The following is a 24,852-nucleotide window of genomic DNA, read 5'->3' on the forward strand; positions in this document are numbered from 1 at the left end:
GCCACTGCTGCTACCGCAGTGGCCAAAAATCCCTGAGTCCTCTTATAGTGCTGGGCTCCTGACAGTTGACCGCTTTGCCTCCCCGTGTCAGCAGGCCTGCATATGGGGTCCCATTGATTCTCTTTGGGAGTAACCTCAATAATCTAAAGTGACTTCAAAGCTGAAATTGGGTTCTTCAAAGTTTATAAGCCACATCCTGAGGGCACACGAATGGTCATACTGGGTCAGTCCATCTAGCCCAGTATCCTGTCTGCCAACAGCGGCTAATGCTAGATACCCCAGAGGCAGGGAACATAACAGGGAATCCTCCGTGATCCAGCCCGTCACCCATTTGTCCTTCATTTGTTTTTCTTTTCCTTAATTTGTCTTTACTCAGGCAACAATCCAATGAAAAAAATGAGTGGCATTTTAGTCACAGCATTCATTGGTCAGATTTATGGCAATGTGAACAGTGTCAGTTAAAGATGGTTAGGGTGGGCTGACAGAATACAATTACAATTTCCTATAATGGGGCAAGTTAAACAGACAAGCTCTCCTATCCTGAGGAGACAGAGACAAGAGGTCAGTCCGGAGGGCTTTGAACATAAATGCCTCTTCCCATCCCACCCCTTTTCACATGTGGCACCATAACAGTAGCAGACAGATGCTACACAAAGACAGACACACCTGATTAACCATGAATACAGCAGCTGTCATTTCCCCATTGCCACCACTGCTCACACCCCAGTCATTTCCGTTTTGGTTTTCCTTTTCATTCTGCTTTCACGAGGAAAGTAAAACCTACCATTAAAATCCAAGTGAGTGGAGGCGTAGCAGCGTCATGGGCCTTTGTTTCTTTCCTTGCAGACACGTAATAGGTACCTTCTGATTCGTCCTTTCATCAGAGGAAGGGGAGGCCTACTGCTGAGAACACAATCAATGCTTAACCTGAAGCATGAAAAAGGACAGCAGTGGGTGAGAGCTGGAGTTAGTCAAGTGAGAAGGAAAAATAAAGTTCACCAGGAGCAACATATTTTTGGGGCATGGAGGAGCACCTGGATCTCATAATGGACTCTCCCCCTCTTAAAGCCTGAAAAACCTATTCAAAACACTCACACTTTTGCTTTATTACTACTACTGTAATTTATTTGCCCAGGGAAAAATCAGCTGAGATGCAGCATCTGGTTTTCTGTGAGGTCCTGCTAATATGTGACCCCCTTTTCCAGCTGGGACAAAAAGAGTTATTGAATTATTCTGCCATGGTGGAGGTCCTGGGGTGGGGAACTCATGCTCCCAACACGTGTTTTTTGGCCTGTATGTATTATTGCAAGGGGGAAAGTTTCCCATTCCCTTTCCATTGAGAAGCGAGCTGCCTGGTTAAGGTGTAAATGATGTGTAATTAACATGATTATAGCTAAGTTTGGGTTGCACAAACTTTTAATGAGATTCCTCCAGTTCATCAGTTTAGATGAAGAAACATTATGATGCATTATTAGACGTACCCCCCCCCCACTCCCAAAGTGCTCCGACTATGAGCTGTTTGCTGACAATGGCCCAAATCCTCCAACTATACTTGATGAGGCTCCACATGAGCACAACAGTCACCCAGACTGGAGTATATCTGATTGCCAGATCAGGACTAAATACACACAGGTCATTTTATCACTGACATGCGGCCCCCCCCTCTGGGGTGGAAAGCAGCAGTCTGAAACAAAGCACATACAACACTTTTCCAGACAGGAAGTGAAGACTTTCAAATTCAATTAGACTTACAGGAGACTATTTAGTTTTATTTTCAAAGAAGGCAGAACCTCACTGCACACGCAGCAGCAGCCCTGGCCAGCAGCGTATGCCGAGCATTTCACAACTGCCCAGCTCAGCCAGTGCTCGGCGCTGATCTCGCTCCCTGGCCAGCCCATGGCATGGACTGGGCTGGGCTCACCCACCAGGATCAGGGCTCTTCTGCCTTCTACCATTCTAGGAGCAGCACCCGGGAGCCCCTCACGTCCTGCAGCCTTCTGTGTCCGGGAAAAGACCCTGCCCCTGCTCAGTGCTCATTGGCTGAGTGGCAGGGCAGGACACGCCTCTCCCAACATCTGCGGTGAGCAGGGAGACACTGGGCAGTATATCCCTGCCCTGGCCCCCCAGAGCCACTGCAGCCTGCGGTTCGCAGCCCAGCACTGGTACACGGACCGGTGGTTGGGAACTGCTGCTGTAGCTTAATCTATGAGCGGCTTTTCAACTGGACTCTTATTCTTGATTTTGGAATCGAATTAAAACAATTCAGAATAAGACACAGGGAATTCATCTGGAATAGTTAATCTGCTTTAAATTCACACCCTGCCTTATTCTGGACAAACCCTCCCTTATTAGAAGGCTGAAAGGATTAAGATCATTCAGAATAAGGCACTCTTTGGCAGTTAATCAGGAATGGCTATTCCGGAATAACCCCCTCTATAGACAAGCTCCTGCCAGTTGGCCTACCAAGTGATAACTGCATCTAATTGGCTGAGAACTCTGCACAACTAGTGTTCGAAAGCATCAAAAGTATCTTTCACCCCTGCCTACTTGTTGATCTCATCCACTTGTTATGTTTTGTTTGTTTGAATTGTAAATTCCTTCAAAAAGAGATTGTTATGCAATGTACATTTGTACAGTACCACCTACAATGGGACCCATTCTGATTGATGCCTCTTGGAGCTACCCCCATATAAATACTGAAGAACAATATTTGCCTCTTATTTTCTACTAGCAAAAGCATATTTTTCACATTAAAAATGACAACATTCCCATGCTGGAATGAATCTTGGAATTTTTTTTTAAACACATTTACACAAAGCAGTTTTTCACTTGAGAAAATTTGCTATTAAATTTTTTTTTTTTTTTTGAGAAAGAGCCAAATAACTGATATGAAAAACATTTCGGCTTTTAAAAAAAACAGCAGCATGTAACAGGAAAAATTACAGCAGATGAAGTGGCCAAGGAACTTAGATGGTCTCTCATTAGGGACTGGGGGAGCGGCACAACCCCCAAGCATGAAAAAAATCAGACAGACAACACTACTGAGTCTCTTCATGCATTATGTCCTGCTGAATAACTACCACAAGGGAGACAAGGTCACTCCACCTCAGATAATGTGCCAATACACTAAACCCTATGGAAATTTAGGTTGGTTTGGGTTATTTAAAATGCCAACTCATTTCAGTAAAAGTCTCAATATGCAGAAAAATGTTTCCTTTGGCTACTCTTTTCCAGTCACAGATAGTTTTCTCAAGTACAAAGACAGAGGTAGGGGAAGGAGAGAAAGAGAGAAACAGACACTTTTGGGTGAATAATGCTCTGTGACTAATAGCTGTGGTTTGACCTGTCTGAAATAGCTTCATGTATCCCTAACCTTCTGAAGTGCCGTGCGCTAGAAACTAACCAAAAAGGCAACGTGTAATATGAATTCTCACAGTCCAGCTTATCAAATGGGCATTAGAATGAATAAAATGACAAAATAAATAAACAGACTTAATCTGAGGAGCAATCAACTAATATGCAGCAGTGGTTTGGCTGTAAGTTTGAAGCATACTGACTGCAGATTTACAAAGGAACTGCACTGACTTCATTTGAAATGACAACTTCTCATTAATCACACACAAATACTACATGTTGTTCCACTGCTCACAACAAATAGGAACGGCACTTAAGTTATGACCAAATTGCCAAGCCCTCTATATATCTCATTACATGATTTCACTAAGAGGAAGGGAAAGTACTTAGCCAATCACTGTAAACACCACATCCTTTGTTATCAACCTACATAACTTTACACAGAACACTCCCCGCAATGAAATGTAAACATCTTTAGATATATTGTGTTCTCCAAAAGCAATGCTGTAGTAAACTTCATTTTTTAAAATTTTTACGCCTCTTCTGTGAATAAATACCACCCCACCTATCCTCTCACGCTGAGATCTTATCAGATCTTACAAGCCTAGCAAAAGTAGATTAATAACCATATGCAGCTCATATGTAATGCTGCTCCATCCTAAAAGACATTAGTATCATTAATGCCACTTTACCTTTGGGGAAACTGAGACATGGTACAATGTGACTTGCCCAAGTTCACACAACAGATGAGCTGGGAATAGAATCTGGATCTCTCAAGTTCCAGGCCTGAGCTCTAACCACTAGGAACACTGACTCCCAGAGATAATCGCTCTTTAGGTGAGAGGACCTGTACCCGAGGGAAATACACAACAGTACAGGGGAGTTTGCAGTGATTTGGTACAGATGTTGATCTTGGTGTCTTGACCATTCTGCAACAAAGCCAGTTACATTTTGCTAATCTAAATTCCTCCAGTAGTTATAACCAGGGCTCGACAAATAATGCAATCTACTCGCCCGGGGCATGCGCAGAACGATCTGCAGATGCGCAGATCACCGGAAAATGCAGCTGGCAAGCGGGGCTTGCCACGTTTCGGCGAGCCCTGGTTATAACCAATATAGTAAGTTTCATTATCAGTTCATGTGTTCCTTAAATTCCCACCAGTTTCCTGTGAAGAGAGTATTCTCCTTCTACCTGCAAGAAGTGTGCTTAGCTCCTAGAATGTCTGATATCAAATTGCAGGTAGAGATGACATATTCCATTAAACTAGGGATGGAGAACCTAAGGCCCATGAGCCAGACACAGACCTTGGCTTGCCTGGATGCAGCCCCCAAGGCTCAGGTCTCTTCCCACAGCATTGGGGAGCCTGCACTGGTGCTCCAGTCCTCCACCAGGCTGGAGCACACAAAATCTACTAGCATAGATCCCCTCCTCCCCCCCACAGGCTCTGGTGTGTGAGGGGAATGTGTGGACTGTCTTTCTCCTTCTCAATTGGGAGCCATGAGGACATCCTGGCTTTCCAGGTAAGGCTCGCTGAGTTCATGGTCCTGGCCAGAGAGACCATGGGCAGAGCCCAAGGGAAGTGGAAGGGCTGGTACGACCACAGAGAGTGATCCTTTCAAAACTTTTTACTCTGAATTAAAAATGCACAACCTGCATTTCAACTTTGTCATCAAGTTGTAACGGGTCAGATATTTTCCTGGCTTTTTATTTCTATTTCCTGACTAGACAAGTGCACGTGCCATGCATTTCTGATGTAAATATTGAAATTCATTTAAACATTTATTGTCTCCAATATATCAATTCAGAAATCTGTGATTTGTTCCATGCGTAACACAAAGTTCCTACCAGTTAAGGGTATGTGCACTTTATATTTTAAAAGGTACATTATTACATAGCTGGCAAAATACACCAAGTTCCCATGAATTAGTTGTAAAGAACACTTGTGAGATTCAAAAGAAAGTGCCCAAACCACTAGGAACCTCTGAAAATCAGGCTGCTTTTATTTAGAGGACTAATTATTATTTAAATAGTACTTCAGTTAAAAATTATGGTCTAGAATAAAAAATAGTTGGGTTGGAACGAAAACTTACTATGTAAACACCACTAAAAACAATACAAAAGTCTGCAGCTGAATCCAAAATTTGTGCCTAGTCCCTATGTTTATAAAGGGAAACTCTGAAACCTTGAAACAAACCATTTAAGTTTAGGGGAAATTCCAATGCAGATATCAGATCATTCTACTAAAACCAAACTTATTTACATTTGTGATCAAACCTCACATTCACACAACAGGGCAAAACAAAGAAAAAGTTAGGGCATCCATACCATCAACAGAGGGATCATATAGCAATGAAGTAGAACTTGGAGTTATGACTTGAGGACCAGTACCAAACATCAAGGTCATGATGGCCCTGAGAAAGGTTTAACCACTTAAAACGTGAATAAACATAAAACCGTGCAGTTAAAACCATGTATAAATTGGGAAACTTTCCCCTCAGTGGAGATGGGCAAACTGGAGACTAGAAACTGTGAATGAGAACAGAACAAGTGTGATGCAAAAAAAAAGGGGGGGGGGCAGTTGCTTAAGGAAACACATTCACAACTCCAAAGTTGAGAGGTGACAGGGAAGATTCTGAGGATGGAAGCTGAGTAAACAGAAGAGTTCCACATAACACAGCTGACAGACAGAAACTGTTTGGATTTTAAATGAGCTCAGTGGACAGAGAAGGGGAAAGATCGTTGAACTGTTACCCATGAATGACAAGGATAAGAGCGGAGCTCTGCGAAAGAGAAGACATCCAGTAAATTTGGCAGCAGTAGCTTTAGGAAGGTCTTGAACACGGACATCGCAGCAACTGATACTGCTCGGTCGTGACACATATCAAAGATGATGGAGAGGATAAATGGGAAAGTGTCTGACTCAGGAAGAGAGATGGAGAAGCAACAAGCACCAGAAGTCAAACAAGGCAGAAGAGGACCATAAAAGCCTGCTGATGAAGTGTTTATAATAATGATGAGGTGGTGAAGGAATCTCATCATGTCATTTCAACAGACCAGAGGCGCAGAAAAAAGCATGTCAGGATTGGAAGGTAGCAGAACAATCAGCAGAGCAGTAAGCATGATTAAGGGACTTGCTATAGGTACAGCGCTCTCAAGCAGGATACAAGGAAGCATGAATGCAAGTTATAGCAAACTCCATGGCTCTGCAGAACAAACCACTTTTAAGCAAAAATCTGCAAATGCTATTTCTCAGAACCAGATCAGTCCCTTAGTATAAGCTTGATCTTGTAAATATTTCTGTCCATAGTGAGTGGCAAGGAAAGCTGGGAGGATAAAAGGGATCATAAGACAACCTGCTCTGTTCCTCAAAACTCCTGCTACTGCACGGAGGGATGGGGACAGATTTCAAATATGGAGCACCATGAAAGCCCATCTATACAGAGGTTGTCTACACTAGCAATTGAATTCGAAAACTTATGTTGATCAGAGGTATTAGCTGCCCCCAAAAGAGACAAAAATTTCGCCACAGCAAGTGCTGCGGTGAACAAAGCATTGTCAGCAGAAGTGCTCTCCTGCCAACAACGCGAGCGCCTCTCCTGGGTGCAGTATTTCATCCGTAAAAGAGCAGACGAACAATGGCTACACTGCCCGAATTTTAGTGGCACAGCAAAGACCTTTGTTCAGATCAGATGGTGCCACCTTGCAACAAGAGAACTAATCTCTTTTCCCTGTTAGCCATCTCCATCTTCTTAGATATTTTTACACCCCTTCTAAGAAACTTAAGGGAAATGCAAAAGGCCAGGGGTGCTGGAACAACATTTGTAGTGGTGGTGCTGATTGACAGACATTGAACCAAACTGTAGACCCTGCATATAATGCAAACCACTACAACAGAGGAGGTGCCACAGCACTGCCAGCACCTATGCCAACAACCAAACATGTTGTTGGCTCTCTAGGAGGCAACAGTTGACAGGACAATCTAAAAAAGTTCTCAAAAATTCTAGTGTCCCACTGTTTGCTTCTGTTTAAGTGGGATGTAAACAAATCTTTTGCCTCAGTGGGAAAAATTCTTCACCCTTTTTGTGAATTTTGAGTTGCTTTTCAGTTGGACCATTTCATACCCCTTTTTGTTATGTATGTCTGTTTGTCTTAGTCCCCCATTTATTGCTAACTTCTCCATTTTAAGATGCAGGTATTCGGTCTTTCAACTTCCTCCAACCTCTACTGATGCTCCAAATGGATGGATCAGATAGTGCTGATGCATTTGAAGTATTTCTGTTAAAAATGAAACAGGGTACACAGTACAGAGCCTGCTTTCCCATGCTCCAGCAGAGCCAGTCTCTTGTGAAGATTTCTCCATTTTGAACAGTTTTTGTCAGCAGACAAGTGGGAAAAGCATGATTGTCAGCCTCTTTTGGTATGTTACTTGGAATCTGAAAACCACTAACTTTGAGGAATGACTACATTTGAGCAACACTGTTCTTATCAAGAAGTCCAATATCAGGTTCTGACACCACTGTTGTTGCACTGTGTCCTGTGCTAGTCATAAGTTCTTGCTCTTGCTGTGCAGCATCCCCGAGGTCCTCGGTTTCTGCCTTCACAGTCTCTAACTCAAATGTAGATTCTTCATCTATTGCTACTGCTGGCATTTCTGTGGCTTGATTAATGACCTCCTCATTTTGAGGCAGTGGCAATGAAATGTCATTTGTGGGTACAAAGTTTTCATCATCAGAACTAGAAGTGCCACTGTCAGTATAGTCACCATCTAATGGCTGAGGTGTCTTTTATATGAGAAATTATGTTATTTGCTTTAAACTCTTAACTGTTGCTTCACTCTGTTGCTTTTGCTATCTCTTACTTGCACCACTTTCAGATCTTCACTTCATTTTTATAAAGGGGTTCTTTCAAAACACGGTAACATATAATAAATTAATTCTCTAAAGGCTATTGGCTATACAAAAATTGAATTGTATATACTTTGCAATGAATATTATATAACAATGGTTTGGGGATGTAATTTACTATGCTCTTATGGGTCTTATAGCCTTATTTCAAAGTCTTGACATTTCATCTATTAACATGTTCCCATTATTAAATTCCTGTAACAACTGTTACGTTATTATGAATATGAACATGGGGTGATTGCCAGATTAGATATAAAGTCTATTAAACAACTAGAATAAAAATTTATTATCACAAAAAAAGCCTTTGAAAGTGAATCTAAAACTAGACCAAGAGGGTAGCTTACAGCTGAGTCTGATATGGATATTGTAAACAAAGACACATAAGAAAAAACAGGAATACAAAAATCTCCTATGCAGAGATAAACATCTAATTTAAAGGTTAAACTGAATATCAGACCAGCAAAATTATTCTGCCTTAACAGAATTAATTACAACTTTCAAAACTTCTAAACTATGCAAAAACTGTAAACAGCATCTCATAACGTAGAATCACTAATCACAAAAGCTACTCCAGTCATGCAGATGAAAACTCTGATGTGAACAAAAGCCTGGCGAAAGCCCGAGATCCCACAATGATTTAAATCAATTTTTTGCAGGTCTATGTAGCTTCGTTTGTTATCTCTGTTATAAGCGCAACGTGTCAAAATGTGAGGCCCCTTTGTCTCCTGAGGCCTGGACCAAATGGCCATCCTGGCCGCTCTGCTGATAGGGCCTGCTTCCTGTTAGGTCAGCTTTAAGTCTCTTTTTCCAGTTGGAGTAAAAGCCAAGTTACTAAACCTTTCTTTTATAAGTATATTGTATAATTTTAGATTCTTAAGGGCTGGTATCATCTTTGCTCCTCCAGCTCCAATCTCACAGCAACTATTTCATGCCTCATATCATAAACACCAACCTCGTAAAGATAGATATTGAGGCCAAGTTAGTTTATTGTCTATATTTAAGTGACTAAACACACAACTGCAAACCTAAATTTAGGCTCCCAACTTTGAAAAACTTGGCCTAACGTACAATTGGAACATTTGGGCAAAAAGAATGCTGTAATATTTTTGTAATCATGACACTGCTAATGTCTCTTTCAAACTGCTAAACATGTTTTTTGAGCTAGCAGTTTTCAGAAGCATGAGGAGACACTATCTGAGCAGAGTGTAGTTAATAGAAATGACTAACAAACCTGCCCCAGTACTTGGTACAACATTATACAGGTTGAACCACTATAGTCTGGCACTCTTGGGACCTGACCAGTGCCAAACCAGAGTATTTTCCAGACTATGGGAGGTTAACAATTCCACTACTTATTTAGCTCTTAGAAGACATTACAAGTAAATTAGAGTTAAACAACAGCACAGAATACTGAGAGCCAGGACTGGTGGCTGTAAGCAAACTTTATGGGACAACGGGAAACTTGGCCACACCCATGATAAGTGGACATCTGGCTAACTAAAATAAAGCCAGACCACAGATGTTGCCAGGCCAGAGTTCACCACACTAAAGAGGTTCAACCTGTACTTTGCGTCAAACAAAAGAGTTGAACATCTCTCTCCAGAGGCAGTCCAGAAGGCTTGCTAGAAACAGTGTACTTCCTTCCCTCTCCAAGGAGCTGCACCACAACGCACACAGCATGCAAGTCAATACACCTTTTTTTCCCTTTTAATGACGTCTCTTAGCTTTATAAAGATTAAGCACCCTGTATGAAGAGCACTGGGAAAATGCAAGATGGTACTGTATCGTATTAATGTCACTTAATGGTAATTGTCAATGCTAGTGATGGAATAAATATGGAAAAGGAAATTATTGTAATTGATTGACATTCTGGAAGCTTCCACATACAGTCTAATGAGAGAGACTACAGCTATGAAGGCTATTAATGCAAATCATATGCACCATGCCTGCTCTCTGAATTATGCAATGCCATGTGAATGTCTAATCCGTTTCACCAGGCTTGTCTTTATCCAGAAGAAATATTCCACTGACATGCTGATTGGTATATTAAGAGAGTTTTAGAAGTTTGGCGCTAAAGTGGGTGCCATCGCAGCATTATTATTTTATTTGAGAAAAAGACAAACAGCTCTGTGCAGCCATCAAAATCACTACATAAGTCTACAAGATAACTTTGTCAAGGCTGATGGGATTTTACAGGAAAGCCTTGTGATATGTGGTAGGAATTAGAAAATATAGAAGGAGGATATCAATTTTCAAGGCAATAGTTGTTGAGGTCTTAGGAATGGTATAGAATGAGAGACCTACTAAGATTCTTGGAAACTCTTTCTGATGATATTTTATAGGTATTTCCAGAAAGAATATTGTGAGAATTTATAACAGAAAAGGAAGGGAAACTTGAGGGAGCAATTGGCATATTTATATTGTGGTAATGCCTCAACTATGCTTGGCTCTTTTTCCAGCTTGGAAAAGAGATGACTAAGGGGGATATATTAGAGGACTACAAAATCAAAATTGGTGTGGAGAAAGTAAAGAAAGCTGTATTATGTACTCCCTCTCATAACACACGAACTGGGAGTCACCAAATGCAATTAATAGGCAGCAGGTTTAAAATAAACTAAAGGGAGTAATTTTTTTTAATTATGCACAGTCAATCTGTGGAACTCTTTGCCAAAGAATGTTGTGAAGAACTAGACTATAATAGGGTTAAAAAAAACCCAACAAACTCATGGATGGCTACAGGTTGAACCACGAATGAATGGCTACTATGGATGGCTACTATGGTTAGGGGTGGTGTCCCTAGCCTCTGTTTTGTCAGAAGCTGGGAATGGGTGATGAGGAATGGATCACTTGATGATTACTTGTTCTGCTCATTCCCTCTGGGGCACCTGGAATTGGCCACTGTCAAAAAACAGGATACTAGGCTAGATGTACCTTTGGTCTGACCCACCACAGCAGTTCTTATCTTCTTACCAACCTGCATAAACACATAGGAAGATTGTGCCTGTTACAAAGAGCTTATAGAGTTAATGCAATTGTCTTTCAACTCTGAAAACCTAGCGTCAAAGCCTAATTAGGTTACTGATTAAAGTGATTTTGATGAGCTAATTCTAGTCCCTGGTGGGCATTTGAACACCTCACACAATTAGCACCCCAGTATCAGCTAAACGGAGGTACAGACTAGAATAAGCATGGGTTATAACAGCTCAGGATTAAGTTCAGGTATGTGAATGAAGTGGGCGTAAAACCTGCATTTGCTGTGTCTGGCTCAAACCAAACCATTTCTGCCACTCCCTCATTTTCTTGAAGAGAAAAGACACTCTTGGTTATAAAATGAAATCATCATCATCATAGGAGACCGTGGCATTTGCAGCTTTGTGCCAGATTTCTAAAACAGTCCTTTAACATATTTGAAACTTGGTATCAAATACCCAAGCACCCAAAGGCTAAACACTTGTCATTTATCCAGTATTCAATGAATGCCTAGAAATAGAGCAATTATTTTGTCACAAGCCTTTTTTTTAAAACATAAGTCAATAACTAACCATAGCAAAAAGGGACAAATAGCTCAAATGTATGAAGTAGCAAAAATGAAAAATGTCTTGAGTACTGCTTTGTGATCAATATTTGTTTGTAGTGTAGTTGTAGTTAGTCCCACGATATTAGAGAGTGTAGGTGGGTGAGGTAGTATCTGTTATTGGACCAACATCTCTTGGTGAAAAAGACAAGCTTTAGATCTACAGAAAGACCTTCCTTCAGGACTTGAAATATGTTAATTACATTATTTGGGGGCCAAAGGGCTAGAAGAGGTAAGGTCAATGGAAAGAAAATCAGCTCAGGGCAAAGAAAGTCCAGTCAAAACTGCAGAAAGTTATTTGAATGTTCAGAGGTCTTAAGGTCCCTTTTTTGTCTGCCTCTGCTCCTTCTATCTGAAGTCTGCAGTTTTCTCACAAGGACACACCACAGTGGGGCTAGGAGGCACTATCTGGTTGCTAAGTGACTCCAACGTAAGGCGGATGAGCTCCATTTTACCCTCACCCCATCGTGTGCTGTTCCTTACCAGGACCAATGCCAGTTTTAGAAGTGGACCAGTGCTCAAGTAAAAGAATGACACAATATAAGACAATGGTTTACTTCTGAAAAGCACATTGTACATTCCTGCATTTAATGAATTAATCTTGTCACTCCCCAAAACACCTGCAAACCTTGAGAATGGGTATGTTGCAGAAGTGCTATTAAATTGCTCTGTAAAACATACACGAGTATGGAGAGTTCCAAGGATCCATATTTGATCAGGACTATCCATCATTACATTTGAAAATTGTTTCAGCGGTTTGACATCAAGCTCTTGATTTTTCTGATTTTTTTTTTATGTGTATAATGGTTACTCGTGGGGGGATTCTAAATCACTGCACATGAGCAGAATTCATGTCCCCCACAATGTTCTTTGTTTCCCTGCAGAAAAATGAATTCTGACGGGGAAGCAAAGAGAAGCTCCACCATGACACTGCAATTTAAATAAATTACCCACATAGTTGGAACCAGTCTGTTTGTATTGCAGAATTTTAAAATATTGTGCACAGAATTTTTTGGAGCAGAATTTTTTAAAATGTTGCCACAGAATCCCCCAGGAGTAAATGATTGTGCTGATCGGGATCCCAGTGCCGTAGACACAGTGCACACATGAAATACAAATGGGGGGGGGGGGGAGAATTGCTAGGTCAGAGTTTGCCTTTTGGACAGACCAGCAACCCCCTCTTGCAGTACAAATACAAGGCCTGCCAATAGGTAGGGGAAAAGGGTTGAAATTGCACTGGGGTCCAAGGCTCCAGCTGCCACTGCGCGTTCCGAACAGCTGTGCGGGCTGCAAGGGAAGGGAGGCGCAGTGCGGCATGTTCTGGGTAGTGCTGAGGGCTGGCTCATCCAGGAGCGCACAGCAGCCCTCCCCTTCTCCCCCTCCCCCCCCCCCCCCCCCCCCCCCGCATCTTGCCCAGTGGCCTGGCGAGGCGGTTAGCCCTGCTGACAGGTGTCATAACTTTAGGTGTCTTAAAAATGAAGTTGGGAATGGCAAGGCTTCTGTGGCTTCTTATGATTAATGTAGACTTCTGTACCAGCTGTCTGACTTTGACAGTATAAACAGCTCCCACGATCAATACGTTGTTGGGAGGCCTTGAGTCTCTTTTTATAACATTTTTGGAAGTGTGTGTTTAAAACCCTTCATAGTCATTTAGGGAAGAGATATATGTCGGACTGTGCACCTTCAATACTGCAATTTTTCGCCTGTTAAACCAATTCTGGGATCTTCAGCTCTCTATATAGCTGTATCCTCAAAGGGTTAAACAGCAGTGAGTATGCTAGTATAGCACATTCACATGCTCACTGGCATGCACTCCCTGCCCCAAGGTTTGTCTAGGGAGCCAAAGACTGTTGATGTTACAAGGAGACTCGTGTTGTTAAGCAAGGAATGTACCTTTAGTGGTTTGGCTTTCAAATGTTTTGAATTCACACCACAGAAGTTTATTAAAGTTTCATGGGGATTTGGAGTTCATTTGGAGTGGATGTGAGCTTTGTGCAGTTGGGTAGAAGGGTTCTGTGGGGCTCATAACAAACTGAGAAATATTCTTTGGCTTAGGAGGAATTGTTTGTTTGCAGCATTCGCGGTTGGGAAGGGGGTGTCAGGGCTCAGAGACTTGAGAAGATTGATGTTTAGAAACATTAATGGTTTCTACTCTACAATGAAGCATTTCCCAGGTGTTCGGCTTCCAAGACTTAGATTCTCTCCGTGTAAAATGGATTCATTTTGTGCATGCTTATTTAACAGGAAGTTTACTCTGAAACAGGACAAACCAGGAGCACAACATTTGGATCCAGATTTCAAATGCTTCCAAATTTCAGGCATATTGGGATTTAAACCCTTGTATACATAGAAGCCAGCTGTGAACCATCATATCTCCTCCAAAGATTTGTGGTGTTCAACTTTAGTGTTTTTGCTCTATTTCTGTAATCAAATTCCAGGAACACAGCTAGTATATGGTCTTGCACTTTGTACCAATGTGCAACTTTACTACACAGAGCCTTTTAAAGAAGGTGTGCTCTATTAACATTCCAATCAAAACAATAAAGAAGAGAAGAACTAGTATGTATATCTGGCGTCAACTCCATTTAGGGGGAACAGTAGCCACAGATGAGAAATAAGAAGCATCTGTATGGGAAAGCATATTTAGCTTTGATGCTGGTGTGGGAATATTGGCTTAGTCCTTATTTTCCCCAAGTGTTATGTCATCTCCTGTGTAATGTTGACACTTACAGAGATTACTTGTTAAATAATTCCTTTGCAAACAACAGGGAATAATTCTGGCTTTTGATATAGACAGATTACAATCTTGCAAAGATACTATAAAGATTTTATGTTCATATGAACAGGCTAAGCAGATTCTGAAACACAGAAGAAAATATACAAATGCAAATGATGGAAAAGAAACCAAAAATCCTCCCAATATAGCACAATTTTCACTTGGAAAACAGAAGATACCACAGAGTAAGTCATGCTGCATCAGTCTCAAATTTAGCAAAATATGAATTTTATGCCAGTCTCAACTTTAAAGGCTGATTTTAATTTAAACCTTCAATCTGAGTAAGGTCTTCAGAAAAGCAGAGGGTGTAAATATGGCCAAGCAGATATTTGTTTACTTGACTGCATCCCCAAATCAGGTAACAGCCCTACACAGGTAAACTGCATGCACAGTTGATAATCTGCCCTACCATTTTGTGGGCGCAGAGACCTCTTTAAAAATCAAGTTCCTGAGCAACCTGATCCCCTAAGTATCTCCTACCCCCCAAAAATAAAATAAATACAAAAATTCAAATCTCTTGACATTCACGTTACATTCACTGATGGTCAAAATAGCACAACATGAAAGAGAACACACTCATCTGTTTAAATCTAAGGCCTGCTCTTCATGTAAATAGACTTGCACAAGCCCCTGCAATTTGGAGGGCCCTATTGCTCTGAATATGTGCCTAGGATCATCTGACCTGCACTCCAGGGATACCACTCCTGAGAATGCACAGAGAAGGGTGAGGTTCTTCAATCAGTTGGCAAACTGCAGCTGGGCCCACAACCAATGCTCAGAAAGCTAGCATCTCAAACTGTGCATTTTCTTAAAAAGGTGTCTCGGGAAGTTTTAGGGAGTCTATCCTTGAAGCACCACAGTGGCACAGCTTCATGTCTGATGAAGATGCTTTGTGTGGACAGAACTCTCTCATTGGTATAATAAAATCACCTTTGTGGAAGGCAGTAGCCACATGGGCGGGAGAAACTCTCCTGCTGACACAGCACTGTCCACACCAGCACTTAGGAAGGTGTAACTTCCATTTCTCAGAGGGGTGGCTTATTCACACACTGAGCAATGTAAGTAATGCTGAAGTAAGTGGTAGTGTAGAACCTACGCTTTCACCCGTGCAGAATTAAGTATCTGATTTCCCTGTCCTGTTTGTGCTTGCATCTTCCTTAAGCAACAGTAATACTGTACCTTGTTGATCAAGCGACCAGCAATTGCAAGCATAGTACAGGCAGTCCCCGACTTACGCGGATTCGACTTACGTCGGATCCGCACTTACGAACGGGGCTTTCTCGCCCCGGAAGTCGGGGCGAGAAAGCCTCGTTCGTAAGCTGCTCCGGTGCCCCTGGTCTGCTGGAGACCGTCTCCAGCAGACCAGGGGCACCGGGTGGGTTCCCGCGCTTCTGAGGCTTTGCCAGAGCAAAGCCTCAGAGGCGCGGGGAACCGCCGCTGCTGCCGCTTCAATCTGGGTGCCTGTGGTCTGCTGGGGACCGTCCCCAGCAGACCACAGGCTCCCGGACTGAAGCCGCAGCCGCGGCGGGGTCCCTCGCCTCTGAGGCTTTGCCAGAGCAAAGCCTCAGAGGCTCTGCTCCCCGTGTCCCTGGTCTGCTGGGGAGGGGGGGGAGGCAGCTAGTGTGCTCCCCCCCCCCCCCCCAGCAGACCAGGCTTTTGTTTTGGACTCTGGGGCAGAGCAGCTGGGGCGCTGCCGATTGGTCCTGCAGCGCCCGCTCTGGGCACTACTGGACCAACCCAGCAGCACCCCAGCTGCTCTGCCCCAGGTCCTGATTCAGCCGCTGCTGGTCAGTTTCAGCAGAGGCTGAATCAGGACGCCTGGGGCAGAGCAGATGGGGTGCTGCTAGGTTGGTCCAGTAGCACCCAGGAGCGGCGCTACTGGAGCAACCCAGCAGCACCCCAGCTGCTCTGCCCCAGGCGTCCCCAAGTCAGCTTCTGCTGAAACTGACCAGCGCTGACTACAGGAAGCCCCAGGCAGAGTTGCTCTGCCCCGGGCTTCCTGGAATCAGCTGCTGATCAGTTTCAGCAGCAGCTGACTTGGGGACCCTGGGGTTCTTAAGTTGATTCTGTATGTAAGTCAGAACTGGCGGTCAGTTTCAGCAGTGTCTGAATCTGGACGCCAGTTCCGACTTACATACAGATTCAACTTAAGAACAAACCTACAGTCCCTATCTTATACGTAACCCGGGGACTGCCTGTACAGCTGATCAGCTTTATCCTCACCCTGAAGTCACTGGGAGAAAGCATCAAGGCTACAAGCTACATTTTAAGTGCTTCTGAGTTGTCTTCATCCCTGAGGTCACATTTAATAGACAGCTCCTAGTCCAATGATTATTGTGAGCTCTATAGCGCAGTAATACAATAAAACAGGACATACACTTCTTAGAAGTGCTTCATATAGACATAAGCTTGAGCGGCAGAAGTTAGAACCAAACTTCCCCAACGGGAGTGTTTGGATTCACTGACCACATTAGGACTGAAGCCAAACTTACTCAGAGTTTGGGGAGTTCAGATCCAGTGAGTGCTGTGCTTCCAGTCTCCCTCTGCGTTCATAGAAAGCTTGTGGAGAGATAAGGACTTTATGCTCTTATAATATTTTACAGCACATTTGGCAATTTTTCCTCCCGCAGTTCTGAATGCGCGAACATAAAGGGACAAATGGATCCCTGGCGTATATTCTCTTGACTTCAGTTAAATTACACCAGGAATTAATTTGGCACCAGCATTTTACTTTACTGTCCCTTTCACGGAGACATGTTTCCAATCTGTCTCCATCTGAGCATCTGTTATAAATGGATTCAGGGTGAATGACTGTTTTAAAAAAAATTGCACAAAAAAAGGAAACAGCGTTAATTTAATTTGTTTTCAGAAACTGCAAATCCTGTATATGCTGAGAGCAAATGAGGCATTAAAGCTGTGGAAATGCATTGAGGCCCTTCTACAGTATTTCCTTAAGTAGAAGGAGAATGGAAAAAGCCCCTTTCATACTGTCACATTGTCTTTTAAAACTGTTAGGTTTCTGGCCCTGGAGTTCTAACTCTTGGCACAGTATGGGGTTACTGAGGGCACTTGGCTACAAACAATTTAAAACTTTTACATAAATCTAAAAAACAAAGAGGCTTTTTATCTGGCTAGTGAAAAGAGTAAACTGGCAGTGCCTCTCCTCCCCACCTCCAAAGCCTACTGCAGGGCAGTGAGCGAGGTAATCAAGCTGATTGTCTGATGGCACCACTGGCAGGGGCAGGAATTAAAAATCAGTAAGAGAGATTTCCCTACCTATCTTGCCATAATGCAAAGAGAGGCACTGTTCCCTTCACAATACCACCCTGCTCTTCTCCACACACGCTGGCTGTTACTCCAAAGTCAAAGGACACTTCCAGATTTTCACGGCTGTAACTGAGAGCAGAATTTGGCCCCTACTTAGCCCACTCACTGAGCCCTTAACCTCACTATGTATTTAAAATAAAGCAAGCTAATAAAAAAATACTCAGAGAGGATCAAGCAGCAAAGCAAAGACAGAAGCAATTTTCCAAACTACAGGGTGCTTTGGGGGAGAGGGACTTACACGGCTGAAAGTCTGTAGACTGTTTTATAAAACAGTTATTTTCCCCCCAACAATGCTACTCTGTCCCTGACATGAATCAAAAATGTCACGAGGCAGTTTGGTGTCGCTGTGGATGTGAATGCTGGGTATTGAGCTGCCGCAGCTGCAGGCAGACTTTGTGGTTAACCCTGTGAGACTTTCACTGCTCCAGCTGGCTTCAACTGTGTCACTGCATCCGTGCAGCCTCTCATTCTGACTGTGTGCTGCTGCTAAATTTAATCAGGGCCTTATCTGTATAGCGTCTTCACTTCCTTCCACCTAATCGTCAGTGGGCTGGCTGAAAGGTGAACTGGATTTCAAATAAAGAAATACAAGAAAAAAAACCTTTCCAAGGTCTTATCTACTAACCACTGCAGAATATTTATAGTAGATATAATTCTAAAAGCTTATTGTCCAAGTGACCTGGACCTGTTCAGGTTTCTGCCTCTCTCCAGCAAGAGTCAATTCACATAATAAATTCTTAAGTGCTTTGAGGAACAACTTTCTTGGCTCTACTTTCAGAGCTTCTCTCCACCAACAATTGGAAAGAAATAGCCATTCTTGCCTTTCCAACACAGACATCAGCAGTGCCATTTTTACCACTATGTAATCCAGTTCTGCACTGGTACCTCAGCAGTAGCAGGTGATTTTTCTAAAAACATCAGTATAAATGAAGCCACAGATAACCTCAACAGAGGTGGGACAGACACAGAAAGTATGTTGATCAAAAGGTATTAGGAACAATATTTTTCCCAAACATTTTCATTAATAGTTTTGAAATTTTCCAAATTTTGATCTAACCCCAAATATTTTCAGTTTTTAAGGGTTTCTTTTCCACCTTCTGTCTTCCTTCCCTACCCTCTTTCTCAGTGGACAGAAAAAGAAAAAAGGGGAGAAATAAGAGCAAGGGACAGAAAAAAGTTTGAACAATATCAAAATCAATTTTTCCATTTCTGAGAAAACTCTTTTTTATTAAAAAGACCTCCAAACAATGACCTGCTTGATCTACCAGCTCCTTCATGAGAAACGTGGAACTCTGAATGGAAGCTTTATCTACTATGGAAAACTTGCACCTGTGTCACTACATTGACTCAAAATAAATGTAATGACACTGCTGTAAACTTCTAATAGAGACACTCTTAAAGCAGTTTAAATCAGGGTTGAAGAAACGTAGCTTAAAGCCATTGGTTGCCTGCAAGGACTTAAGGGGTTGTTTGGCATTAGTGTAATTACATCCAGGGTAACAGATTAGATCGGTGTTTCTCAAAGTGGGCCACGGGCCTACTTTGGGAAAGCTGCAAATGGGCCCAGGCCATTTTGTTTACCAATAGGTTCCATAGCCACAGAACCTCACAGCACCCATTGGTTCTGGTTCTCCTTTTCCAACCAAGGGAGCTGCTGGAAGTAGCAGCCCAGGTCATGCCACTTCCTGTGGCTCCCCTTAGCTAGAAATGGTGAACCTCCTTCCTCTTCTGGTATGCCTGCTGGAATTCCTTCATCTTGGCTCTCCATTGGGGGGTGTCTTGCTCCTTCTCACACAGGGCTCGAGAAATGGGACCGTACACGTCCCAGTTCCTACAGGTCAGATGCAGCTGTGACTGCACTGATTTGTCACCCCACACACTGATGAGATGCAAAAGCCCTGCATTACTCCAAGCAAGAGAGCATTGTGAGCAATACCCATCCCTGGTGCCCTGAGAAGATGCCACAAAGACCACTACACAATGAACCAGGAGCACTTCTACACAAGGAGCCAGGTATAAGGACATTCATTTTTAAAGTTCCCGGGGTTTGCCAGTGGAAGGGGCACATCTGCAGCAGAGTTCAAAGTGCTGCACAAAGTGGCTAATTGGGCATTGTGGGAAACACGCTGGAGTTCAATAAACTCTAGAAAAGAACCTGCTGCAGTGCATGCTGCATGACTGTCGACAGTAACAGCAAGTGAAGACACAAAAGTCTCCTGCAAAGGGGAAAGGTTTTTTGTTTGTTTGTTTGTTTTTTAACAAAACTTATATTTGTCACAACTTTTGTCACATTGCAATGCGAACACTTTCTGGCTTTTGACACCAAAAAGGGGGTTGGGGCAACAGAACTTGCAGGTGTAGACAAGGTCTTATTGCAACTATCATCTTTCCAGAACGTGCACAATGGCTGACTCTCATAAACATCCTCCTGAAGTCTCACATCAGCATAAATCAAAGGGGATTTTAGATGGGCCTCTCAGTCATTGAGGTTTTTACTCTTAGAACATACCCTCTTTTTGTTCTTCAACTGCACTGTTTTTAAAAAAGCGGCAAGAGGACTATACAGGCCACATTCACTTATACTGCTGGCAGGAGAACTCTGTGTGGGTTGGCATGACAGGCAGGAATGCAATAAAGGGCAGGGTATGATTCTCCTATCCATCATCACCCCCTATCCACTGCCCTGACAATATTTTAGCCTGGAGCATACCTAAGGGCTACAGCGCAAGCTGCCCAAGAGGGAAAAAGCCACATCAAAGGCATTATTTCATCATTAGGCCACAATTTGTGCTAATCTCCCCAAACTCTATGGGAGAATATGAGCATCTAGAAAAGAGGCTGCCTTTGAAGAGGAAAAATCAGGGTTGGAATTAGACCACCTGGTCATCATCTTTCTCTCTTCCCACCCTCATTTCCCTAGCCCCAAACACTGGCAAAAAATAAAGCTCCTTCCCTGATTCTACTGCCAGCCTCCGAATGACAGCAGCAGGCATGTTTTAATGAGCCCGCAAAGACTGCCAATTTGTGTTCACACACAAGACAAAACATAAAATCAAATCAAAAGAGAGGGAAAGAATGAAAGAAAGAGGAACTCTGGCTTGTGCGTGAATGGGCTGAATGGGAAGGTGGAACGTGGTACTATTGTCAAGTGCGCGGATCTGTCCTGAACAGTCAAAACAAACACAAAGTGCCGCCACGTGGGACTTCGGAGAGCCAGCCAGGAATCTGTAAACACCACTAAGCGAGACAGGAACGTCCATTTTCAGACAGAATGATTGGAAGGCGGGGGGGACACTCCGGAAAAAAAAAGAGAGAGAGAGCTACGTGCTTCACCGGAAGGATTTTAAGTGTGAAAGAAGGCTTACAAACCTGTTTAGGGGAAGGGTTGGAGAGCCTGGCACTATTAGTCACACAATTCTTCCCCAAACCCCCACAATGAGAAAGGAAGCCAGGACATCTGGCAGCATTCCAGGTCAAACCCATATCTGCCAAGTGAGTGTTTGGAGCAGAATGCAAAGGGAATACCAGGCAATGACACAGAAATCAACTTTTTTCCCCCCCTGTTCCTAATGATGGCCTGGCAAAGGCCACTTCACAGTTTATAAACAGTTCCAGAGACATGCTTTTGTGCTCTGGGGAGGTGTCAGCCTTCAGATAAGGGGCAAAGCAGAGAGGTTCTGGCTACTTGTGCGTTTAAAATATCCCACAACATTTTCAAAAAAGAGCATGGATGATGATGATGGCCAAATTCCAGTTTGGGTAATTTGCTTTTTGCCACCTAAATTCTCCCTGCCATTTCAATTGAATACTTTATTCTACTTTGCTTTCTCACCAACTCTGTTCTGTTTCTCTACGCTTTAAAGCAGCTGGTATATCCCACTGCAGAGATGCAAAGTAGGGAGGGAAGGAGGGAAAGGGGGTGTTCTTTGGTAAAATTCCATAGAATCCCACACCTCAGTCAGTGTGCAAAAGCAAACACACTTATACTCATAAGAATACTTAAGAATATATTATTAATCATTAAGCACAGCAGGGATATTATGTTATCAGCAGAGCCCTGAAAGAGCTTCCTGCAGAGAAGGAAAAAGTGAACAAGTGCCATTTTAAGTGATACTGTTTGGTCCAATTGTTAGTATCCACTCTGCCTCTCAGCACAAGACTTTCTTGTCAGCTACCACAGAAATAATTCGATTGTAGAATATTTCTAAACATGCATTATTTTATTTGTCAATGAGATGAGGGCTTCAGAAAGGAGAAAGATGCTTGCAGACATGAAAAGATCATCTTTTTTGATCAGCAATTTATTATCATCACTGTTCTTTATGTCTATTCTACACTACAAAAGGTTTGCCATTATAGCTATACTAGCAACCCCCTAACACACTTTGTAGGTAGGGTGGGGGCAGGGCTTGGAAAAGTGGTAGAACGGAGACAAGGGTGGGAGCTTGGAGAAAGGGGTGGAGTAGGGGGTCGAGCACCCTGCACAGCTAGAGGGGAAGTGAGCACCTACGTACAAAAGTATGACCACTGTCATCTATGTGGTTTTGCAAAACAAACTCAGGTCTTGGCAGGTAAAACACTTTTCACAGTTTGCTTTAGAGAGTAAGTATGTAATCAGGAAACTGCTTGTGAGAGTGGACATAATCATAAGCTCTGTTACAGGGAACAGAGGGTTCCTAAATGCTGTCACAATACAAATAAGTAAATCAATAACAACAACAACAACAATAATAAGTATTATAGCCTCCGTTGAAGTCAATGATAAAACTCACATTGATGTTAAGAGTCAGGATTTCACTCCAACTGTTTGTTAAAAATCCTAATAAAGTACTCCTTTTTCACTTAAGAAGCTTGCTGAATTCTAGGGATAATACAACAGGCAACATTTCCTACACTACTGGTGATCACTAAATCATTTTTAAAGGTTGGGTTTGTGCCCTTTTTTGTTAAGGCCCAAAAGATGTTTTTCAAAGGAAAAAAAAGTTTCTACTCCTTTTTTACCTTAGGAACGTCAAGCTTAGGCTTGGTCTTAGGTGTCCATTATAGACTTTCATACCTTAACTGAAGGAACACAAGGACTGCACTTTCTGCTTCTCTGCCAGAAACTAAACTTGCTTGGAGAGAGGAGATTCAAAATGGAGGATGGGGTTTTTATAGAGTAACTCCTCTCTCCACTAGGATTAAGCTAATTAGGTCCCACTGCTGGTAATTAGGGTATAATTTCAAACTCAAGTACTGTTAGTGTTTGGATAATTGACTATAAATATATCTTAGTTGTGAGCACCCCTTTGAAAAGTGAGTGAAAGTTCATAAAGTGTCATCAAACCATCTTGTTAGTCTTTAAAGTGCTACACAGTCCTGTTTTTTGTTTGAGGTGCAACAGGTAGTCAGAAAGACAGAGTATAACCAAAAAGACCTACTGACATAATTCAAAAACTATCTTGAGATAATGGGTAGCAAGGAAGTCAGGTTCTAGAAATCAATGAACTAAAACTGGTGTTGGAAATTAGACCTAATTGGTGGACTAAACAGTGAAGAGATGGACTTATTCCATGATTCCAGGAATCCTTTTTGGTGTTCTTAAAAAGAAGATACTTTTAAAGGAAAATTGGTAGCGATGTAGCAAAGGGGGACAATTTTGGACTGAAAAAGAGGGAAGGAATACATTTCACTGTCATAGCTATAATTTCCACAGTCTCCTGGACTGGACAATAACATCACTGAGTATTGTTGTGATCCTGAGAGATGTCCATCAGGGTTAGGGAAACTCAGATGACATTGCAAACTTTACTGGTTCTGTCTGAATTCCATATCCCACCTGGAATGTGAGACTTTGTCACGTGCATATCTATCAGTGTCCGATTCCTATCTTGTTTTTCTTTTCTTTCCTTTTCCTTTTCCCTCCTGAAAAGAGTCTGGCTTAGCCATCCAAGACTGCATACTTTGCAACATTGCTATAAGCCTGTGACCAGAACCCCAACTAAAAACAATTTTCTATACAGCATAATGTTGGTTTGAGTTTTCCAAGCCTTAGAGTAGCTAATAAGATAAAAGTATCACACCAGTGTTTTTCCAGCCGTGAGGTTGCAAGTAAGAAATGGAAGCTGCCATGCTGTTCTTTTCCTTTCCCTTCTTGGGTATGCTTGTCTTGTTTTGGTTTTTTGGCAACAAGATTGAGCTTGAACAAAAATAACAGCTCCAGTCCAGTGTCAAATACAGAGCTAACAACCACTGCTATCTCCCATTCCAAGCACAGTCCAGGAATGGGGCAGGACTGGAACTGGAATAAAGGGAACGTAGTATAGAGGCCCTGGTGCTGCATCAGCCCTCATCTGCACTTTCAGATCTATAAGGTTATTGCATCCTGACAAAAGTTGGAACAGCCATGAGGCTGCACTAATACAGCTCAGAAAGCTTGGCCTGCACAGAGTAGCACCAGGACAACCTTTTTACTTAAACACACATGCCCGAGCTCTGTGAATTTCAGCCAAACACCAGGCTCTATACTTTCAAAGCATTTTACAAACATGTAACAATTGTAAACCTCACAACACATCAGCAAGCCAGAGAGCCATTATCCACATTTTATAAAAGGTAGTGTGGGGCTGAGACACATACAACTGCAACGATTTGTCCAAAGTTGGTTGGAGGAAAGCTGGAAACAGAACCCAGATCTCCTGCCACTTCAGGGTTTGGTTTAGCCACAGTAACATCATTGCCTTCCTATACTGTATGCTAGCCCCCCGGGGGGCCCAAACAGAACCAGAGTTCTATTGTGCTAGGCAGTTTACAAGGGCTTGTTAAAACTCTGCATCCACCTTAAACAGCTTCTGTGGCTGTGTGTTTGCACAGAAGAAACAAACAAACGAAACAACAAAAAAGCAACCTGGATATAGGAACTGGCTGCACGGTAGCG

At 42.6% G+C, this 24,852-nt stretch overlaps 1 long non-coding RNA gene across 2 annotated transcripts in view; it reads right to left on the reverse strand.

Moving 5' to 3' along the window:
• The window catches only part of LOC112545567 (uncharacterized), a 528,724-nt gene that overhangs the window by 339,662 nt on the left and 164,210 nt on the right, over window positions 1-24,852 (reverse strand). For both annotated transcript variants that reach the window (XR_012901638.1, XR_012901639.1), the window contains one exon: window positions 785-927. This is a non-coding gene — a long non-coding RNA (uncharacterized LOC112545567). The remainder of the gene's footprint in view (window positions 1-784; window positions 928-24,852) is intronic.

Source organism: Pelodiscus sinensis, chromosome 2 (genome assembly GCF_049634645.1).
Source record: "Pelodiscus sinensis isolate JC-2024 chromosome 2, ASM4963464v1, whole genome shotgun sequence".
NCBI lineage: Eukaryota > Metazoa > Chordata > Testudines > Trionychidae > Pelodiscus > Pelodiscus sinensis.